This window comes from Phaseolus vulgaris, chromosome 11 (assembly GCF_051622355.1).
Source record: "Phaseolus vulgaris cultivar YP4 chromosome 11, ASM5162235v1, whole genome shotgun sequence".
In the NCBI taxonomy this organism is placed as follows: domain Eukaryota; kingdom Viridiplantae; phylum Streptophyta; class Magnoliopsida; order Fabales; family Fabaceae; genus Phaseolus; species Phaseolus vulgaris.
In genome coordinates this window covers 46224133-46232404 of record NC_143508.1, presented here as the reverse complement: position 1 = coordinate 46232404, position 8272 = coordinate 46224133, and positions in this window count along the sequence as shown.

Genomic DNA, 8272 nt, shown 5'->3' with positions numbered 1-8272 from the left:
TTTAGGAACAGAATATTTCCTAATATTGCAGAATCTAATAGAGTGGCCTCTCTTCATGCAATAAAAGCATGTAACAACCGGTCGTTTCGATTTTTCAATCGGTTGTTTTTCTGACAGTTTTGAAAAAGGCTTTGAAAACTTGCTTTGTGGATTAAAACCTAAACCTGCTTTTCCAAAAACACAATTTTGAGATGCGAAGACATTCTCAAAGTTGGATTTACCCTTTGAAAGCTTATCTACAATTTTCATAAGGTAGTGAGCCTTTTTTTCAAGAGATTCACAATTTTCACAAACAAGAGAGTCACACTTGCAAGAAGAGTTCTTGTAAAGCATTTCAAGATTCTCAAAATCAGTTTTTGAATTCTCCAACTCTTCTTCTAGTGCCTTGACTCTGTTTTCAAACCAGTTATTCAAGCCTTTCAATCGGTTGTTTAAGAGTGCCAAACGATTAGCTTCTTCATGTGTTTCTTTAAAAGCTTGAAGAAGTTGACTATAATTTTCAACATTTAAAGAAGCACAAGAACTTACACTACTTGCATCATCTTCTTCCTTGGCCATTAAACACAGATTGGCTTCTTTTTATTTTGCTTTCTTTTCCTTCTTGCTTGACTTCTTCTCCTTACTCTCTTTATTTCATTGGTTCCCTCATGAGTTACTTCAAGTGTGTCCCACATCTCCTTAGCAGATCCGCACTTTGAGACCCTGAAAAACTCATTAGAATTTAAGGTAGAGGTGATAATATTTTTTGCAATGCAATCAAACTTTGCTCTTTTGTTTTCTGCATCACTCCATTGGGACCAAGGTTTTTCAATAAAAACATAATCCTTTTCAAACTTAGGAATAAAAGGGTCATTTTCAATTGCATCCCATATTCCTTTATCAAGAGATTCAACAAAGATCTTCGTACATACCTTCCAAAATTGGTAATTCAAACCACAAAATAAAGGTGGTCTGTTTATTGATGCACCCTCCCCAAAGGGTAATTTTTCAGCCATTAAGAAAAAGATTTTTAAGATCAAACTTGAGTATTTTTCAAGTACCAAGCTCTTGATGCCAATTGTTAGAATATATGGCTTTAAAAAAGAGTGGGTGGGGGGGTGAATTGTTTATGAAATATTTTGAAGGTATAATGAAAGTCAATGAAGAATCATAGAGAAAGAAACTAAGGAAAGCAAAGCACAAAGTTGTTTTAGTTGATTTCTAGAAAATCAACCGATTGTTTTTGCGATTCAACCGGTTGTTTTTATCAGCAGTTAATAAAAACAACTTAAAACAAATATATAGTATTGGCAGTCCAAACTTCATGAGTAATTTCCATCTCAACTCCTTTAACATGAGAGACAAGATTATTACCAACAAATTGAAGGTTGGTGTAGAACACTCTCACAAGATTAGGATATATGTTTCCTGACATTTCCAAGAACCTCTTTAGCATTTGTTCTTTGAGAAGATTGTTGGGTTTATTAATGTCTAAGTTCAAGAGGGGAGGGGTGAATTGAACATATAAAATTTTCGCAAACACAAATTGTTTTCAGTATATCAGGAGTAAAAGAACAAATTGATTTTAGAATGAACAGATTGATTCTTACAAAACAGTTTAACACAAACAAAACTGCACCAGATTGGGATTAAGATCAGATAGTGAAAGATAGCTAAATCAGATTGGTTCACTTTTAACAGTTTTGAAGAACACACACTATACCAAAAGAACAATCAAATTTATTCAACACAAAGCTTTAAAGACAATGAATCTTTTACATGAATTTTATGAAGAAACCTGTTGGTTCTTAATTCAATTACAAACTTATATTCAAAAGCTTTGTTTATGATTAGAGAACTTTTCCAGATTAAGAAGAACGGTTTTTATTAAGCCCAGAATTAACAGATTTGATTTCAAATGAACAAATTTCGTTCTTGACAGAATTAAGCAAAACCAGAAACAAGTGCAGGGATGAGAAGAGAAACACAAGAGAGTTTTTATACTGATTCACTCATCAAGAGCTACGTCCATTTCACCTTACTCCAAGGTGGAATCCACTAAAACAGATGCAATCAATTACAGCATACACAACAGCTCTTGAACCCTTCAAGAACTTCAACAAACAATGCTGAAAAACACTATTCCAGCACACCTTGCACTCCAAGAAACCCTATCAAGAGTGACTAACACTTATACCTATTACAAGAATGAATAAGGGAAAGATTACACCTGAAACTGTGTTGCAAGAACATAAACCAGTTGTTCTATTTGTTCCAAGACAGTACCAACACCTTCATCCAGCACAAGGTTCTTCAGGAACAAGCCCACGTGTATTTTTCTTTTGAAAAAACCTTTGCAAAACCTTTTCAATTCTCCTTTTCACACATGAAATGTTTAATCTCTGTCAAAACTGTGATTGTTCAGCATCTTTTAATGTGAGAAAAGCATTTTGTTTTATAGAGAACCGTTCTTAACCACTTTTCAAAAAACAGTTTCAGAGCAGTTATAAGAACAACAGATTGATTCTAAAAACAACAGGTTAAATGTTAACAAAACTGCCAGCTCAGCTTAACTGAAATAACAGACTGAGTTGTACCTTTGGTGCCCTAACTGAATTTCGAAAAGCCTTTCAACAGAGCAAAAATAAACCTATTGTTTATCAAGAAAACAGATTTATTTTTGTACTGAATCAAACCTTTTAAGAAAACTTTAAAAAGCTTTTCCAAAACCATTTAACCACATCATGAGCTTCATCTTACTACCTTGATTTGGAATCTAGGATGGGTCATGCAGCAAAAGGCAACCTTGAATACACACAAACCTAAAATACAGAATCATCTAAGACACATTGCAACCTTCAAAGCAAACTAGCTAAAGACTACATCAAACACACCAATGCAAGGTAGAGATGAGCTTCATCCATCTCCAACAAAGACTCCTCACCTCAGCCAGCTTTTGCTCTCTCAACCAATTGAATGAGATGAACTTTGGATTATTTATAGCTTTCCTACTTGTCTCATGAAGATATTTCTCAATTCTTTCATCTTCACCTAAGAACCATGCTTCAAAACGTCCTCCCCTCCTAACTGCCCTAGGTTTCATCCTTTTTTATGAAGGAGGTGTGGAATCCATGGAGGTAGAAGGAAAAGCCAGAAAACAGAATGAAGTATATGGCAGATTTGAGAAACAACAAGGGATATGGCAATGGGTTGTTTTTGGGAAGAGAAACAACTGCATAGGTGTTTTATGTATACATAGAAAGCAGTTCCGATCTTTGGCTTTTAGTGGGTTTCAGTCTTCAAGAAAGAGAATCTGGAAAAAGACTTCACAGTGGCACGTCACTCAGTGGTAGTTTTCACATGGAAAGCACATGTGGACTTTGACTAGTCAAAAAGACTCTTAATTTTCCAAGAAATTATGGAATATATTCCATTTATGACTAATGTAACACCCTAACGAAATCAGACCCATGCTAAATGCATTTTGACCATAATTGTTTGAGGAAGGAATCTGCAACAAACAGAATGCATAGAGAAATTAAATCATTTTAATGCAGTGTTGTTGGAGGGAAAACAATCGGTTGTTTCGTGAAAACAATCGGTTGTTTTTCTGTGACAGTAATTAAAGCATTTCACAGAATAATAAGGACAGGCAGAGAGGAATCAGAATAAAACCTTCACATACATCTTTACATAGATGAAGAATAAAGACATCAATTTAGATTTTTCATACACCAGATTTAAAGAAAACTTAAGACAAAAAAAAAACAAATTAAGTTTTTTCCTTTTGACAAAGTGGTTCTCTCAATGAGTCATGTTTCATGGTCAAGAAAATTCTCTTGACTTCCAAGAAGACTGAGTCTGGTACAGATCAGTAATTGGGAGTTCAGATAGAATCTTTTCCCTTCATGAGCTTGATCTTTTGACTCAAGAGTCCTTGATCTCTTAGAAATCCTGCAAAACCATGAAATCAAGCAACAAGGTTTGGTCCCCTTACAAATGTGGGTCATTTGATATTTACTTTATCATTAGGAACCTCAGAATTCTTGGGAACCCATCTCACAACACCTTTAGGAACAAAAATTTTCCTAATTTTGCGGAATCTAACACAGTGGCCTCTCTTCATGCAATAAAAACATGTAACAACCCGTTGTTTCGATTTTTCAATCGGTTATTTTTCTGGCACAGTTGAAAAGGCTTTGAAATCACACTTTTCTTACTCTGTGGATTAAATCCTAAACCTGATTTTCCAAAAACACAATTTTGAGATGCCAAAACAGTCTCAAAGTTGGATTTTCCCTTTAAAATCTTATCCACAGTTTTCACAAGATAGTGAACCTTCTTTTCAAGGGATTAACAATTTTCACAAATAAGTGAGTCACACTTGCAATAAGAGTTTTTGTAAAGCAATTCCAGATTTTCAAAATCAATTTTTGAATTTTCCAACTCTTCTTTCAATGCTTAGACTCTATTTTCAAGCCAATTATTCAACCCTTTCAACCGACTGTTCAAGAGAGTCAATCTATTAGCATCTTCATGTGTTTCTTTAAAAGCTTCAAGAAGTTAACTATTATTTTCAGCATTTAAGGAAGTACAAGAACTTACATTGCTTGCATCATTCTCTTCCTTAGCCATAAGACACAAATTGGCTTCTTCATCTTCACTTTATGAAAATCTTGATGAAGAGACATCATTTTCATCCCAGGCAATGTAGACTCTTTTTTATTTGCCTTTCTTTTCAACCTTCTTGCTTGACTTCTTTTCTTTGCTTTCTTTATTTGGGCATTCAGCCTTTATGTGCCCCTATTCACCAAGACCATAGCAGGTATATTTGTTAGCATTAAAAGCACTAGGTTTCTTGTTGCCATACCTTTCTTGGTTGGAGTCTTTGTTGTGATTCTTCTTCAAGAATTTGATGAACTTTTTCGACAGCAAACTAAGAGTCTCTTCCTCGCTTTCATCACTTGAAGCTTGGTTGATCTTGTGCTTGCCAACTTTCAAAGCAATGTTTTTTACATGCTTATCTTCACTTTCTTTAACATTGAGCTTGTTCATCTCCAACTCATGTTCTCTAAGCTTTCCAAACAAAGAATTTGTAATCAAAGATGTTAAATCTTTAGATTCTGAGATGGTTGTGACTTTCGATTGCCAAGATCTATCAAGACACTTGATGATCTTGATGTTCAACTCTTCTTTGTCAAAGACCTTTCCAAGACTCTTAAGGTGATTGACAATATGAGTGAATCGCTTTTGCACATCCGCAATTAATTCTCCTTTAAGCATCCTGAACATCTCATACTCTTGGATTCGAGTATGTTTCCTTGCCCTCTTTACATCGTTAGTTCCTTCATGAGTTACTTCTAGAGTATCCCACATCTCCTTAGCAGATCCACATTGTGAGACCTTGAAAAACTCGTCATAATTTAAGGTAGAGGTGATAATATTTTTAGCAATACAATAAAACTTTGCTCTTTTATTTTCTGCATCAGTCCATTGGGACCAAGGCTTTTCAATAAAAACACCATCTTTTTCAAGCTTAGGAATAAAAGGGTAAGGGTCATTTTCAATTGCATCCCAAATTCCTCTATCAAGAGATTCAACAAAGATTTTCATTCGTACCTTCCAAAACTGTAATTCAAACCACAAAACAAATGTGGCCTATTTATTGAGGCACCCTCCCAAAAATTTAAATTTTCAGCCATAAGAAAAAGGATTTTAAGATCAAACTTGAATATCTTTCAAGAACCGAACTCTGATACCAATTGCTAGAATATATGGCCTTAAACAAGAGGAGGTGAATTGTTTATAAAAGATTTTTGCAAACTTTGAAAGTATAATGAACTCTAGTGCATAATCACACAGAAACAAATCAAGGAAACAATGAAACAAAGTTGTTTAAGTTGATTTCCAGAAAATCAACCGGTTGTTTTTGTGATTCAACCGATTGTTTTTATCAATAGTGATTAAAACAACTTAAAAGCAAAATGTAAATGAGTTCAGGGAAAGAGACAATCACACAAGAAATTTATACTGGTTCACTCTTATCCCAAGAGCTACATCCAATCCCCAGAAACCCCTGGGTATTTACTATGCAATCAAAATCCAGATTACAAACAACCACACCAAAGAAGTGATCTTGAACACCTCGAGCCACACACTTCCTTTGGCACACACCACTACAGAATTCAGAACACCCTCTGATTCTGCTTACACCACAAATATTCATAAATACAAGAGATAAAGAAAGGATTACACCTATCAATATCAAAATGAAAGATTACACAACAATCTTATTCCACTTCTTTGTGAAAAATCAAAGCTTGAAGTAAATCTTGAAAACTCAAATCTGTTTTCTCAATCTCAAAAATGTCTAAATTGTTCCAATGCCTTTAGGAGCGTAAAACAACCTTTATATACTCCAAAGGTTTGTTAAAAACATTTACAGAAGCAGCCAAAACAGTTAGAAATCATTTAAAGCTGATTTACCAAACTTAACAGAAATCTGTTATGGATTTTCAAAAAACAATCGGTTGATTTCTTGAAACAACCGATTGAATTGGTTTGACAGCAAAGTCAACCAAGTCAAACAGCTTCAAACCCTTTTCAAAAACACTAAGTGTCAAACAACCGATTGAAACGACAAAACAACAGGTTGTTTTTCCACTTCTTTAGAAAACAATCTTTTTCAAAAAGGTTTTGATTCAAATCAGTTTTAGATTCAAACAAGTAGTGGATTACACATTTACTATACCTAGAACCCACCCACACAAGTAGCAACTCATCCTTCCACCAAACTTCATGGATTTGGAGACATCAAAGCATAAGATCATCCTTGATCAACAAAAATCCCAAGCCAAAAGACACTAAATAGCACAAATAACTATCACATGTTTTCATATTCAAATGGACTAGATAGTCATAACTTTGGAAGCCTTCTTGAATTGTTATAACTTATCTTATTATATAAAACTATATTGCACCTAACATTTTCAAAAATGAAATAGAGTAACTGCAAATAAACAAATTGTTCAAAAGTATAGGAAATTTTTCCCTACATTAGGAAGATCCACACTACATCATAAAAGAGCATGAAGATGATTGAGGCATTTGTGTTAATTAGAAACCCAGGGCCAAATAGCCCACCTTTATCTTATTAGAATTAAGTTTTTTTATATATCCCTTTTGAGCCAAGAATTTTTGTTATTATTGCATCCTAAACATTTAATGATATATTTACCTACCCTTTAGCATGTTTAAGGAAGGAGAACATAGATGCAATAAATATAGAAAAGGGAATGGTTGGTTCTAATTGTGAAAGTTCAAAAAGTTGAAAATAGGAAGAATCTATTCCTATTGGTGAGAAATAGAAAAAGAAAGAGAAAAAGAAAGAGAAAAAGAAAGAGAAAAAAGAAAGAGAAGTCACTTAAGCCCAAGCAAATTAGGTTAAATAGAGGGCTTGAGGCACAACCCTAATGTGTAAGATTGAGAGGAAAACACCATTGAGTGACTTGTAACTTAATTGGGAGAATATAAGGTGTTAGAAGATGTGTGGCTAATTCTACCCTTTGGGAGTGAGAGTAATCTATTCAAACTCTTATGTATTGAGGTGATATCTAAGCATAATATTTTGTTCTTGATTGATTATTGGTATTATTGTTTTGCTTCTAATTCTTGATCTAGAATCTTAAATTTGAATGGAAAGTATTTTTATGGTTCTAACCTAAACAATAATACTTAAATGTTAATTGTTATCAACGTCTGATCTTGATTCTAAGTTGTTTTTCTAAATATGCGAGGAATCGATATTTAGGAAGTGTTTTAATAATTTTATATGCGAGGAATCGATATAAATTGGGGCATCAATAAAATCTCACAGAACACCATATTATCATGATTAATCAAAATACAAAGAAGTGAGAAAGATGAAACCTAATCCCTATTTTTCTAATTGAAGCAACAACTTTTTGCCTTGTTTTCTTGTTAATCATTACCATCACAACAAATGCCAACAAACTTATATTATTCGGTTTTATATTTAGTGAATATTTTACTTGATTATTCAATTGTTCCATATGAGTTCGATATTCGTCCTTAGGGACACATTATTACTTCTGACAATATGGTGCACTTGCCGTAAAAAAGTCATCATATGGTTAGGAAATCATACCTCAATGAATAGAGTTAAGGCTTCACATGGTTCCAACTTCTAAAGTACCTATGCAACTACTTCCTGGAAGAAACAACAACCATTCACAGGGTAAACAATAGGATATTTTCATATTGGAGAGATTGA